Below are 667 nucleotides of genomic sequence, written 5' to 3'. Positions count from 1 at the left end.
TTTATTTTTTTAATGTTTACTTTTGAAAGAGAGAGAGAGAGAGAGAGAAAACCCGTACGAGTGGGGGAGGGGCAGAGAGAGAGGGAGACACAGAATCCAAAGCAGGCTCCAGGCTCTGAACTGTCAGCACAGAGCCCATCGCACGGCTCGAACTCACAAACCATGAGATCATGACCTAAGCCGAAGTCTGATGCTCAACCGACTGAGCCACGCCGGTGCCCCCAAAGTTTATTTATTTTTGAGAAAGAGAAAACACAACCAGGCGAGGGGCAGAGAGAGAGGGAGAGGGAAAGAATCCCAAGCAGGCTCCGCACCATCAGCGTGGAGCCTGATGTGGGACTCAAACCATAAGATCATGACCTGAGCAGAAATCAAGAGTTGGATGCTTAAATATATATTTTCTTCCTCCCTCATATGAGAGTCTAGGTAAGAGCAGTCCACGACTGGTGGAATTGCTCTGCTTTTCCTAACCAAGTAATTTCCATCTTTGGGGCAAAAGGGGATGTTAAAATTCTCAGTATCTCCCAGCCAGTAGGGCAGAGGAAGGTCAGAGAAAGCAGGCACAGAAACGACAATCATCCCCTTTGCTTCCATCTCATTGTTCAAGTAAATTTGGCTTGATAAAAATTTAAAACTACTGTGCACTATTGGACATCATCAAGAAAAT

The sequence above is a fragment of the Prionailurus bengalensis genome, chromosome E2, assembly GCF_016509475.1.
Source record: "Prionailurus bengalensis isolate Pbe53 chromosome E2, Fcat_Pben_1.1_paternal_pri, whole genome shotgun sequence".
Lineage (NCBI taxonomy): Eukaryota > Metazoa > Chordata > Mammalia > Carnivora > Felidae > Prionailurus > Prionailurus bengalensis.
Note: the sequence above shows the minus strand (reverse complement) of the source record.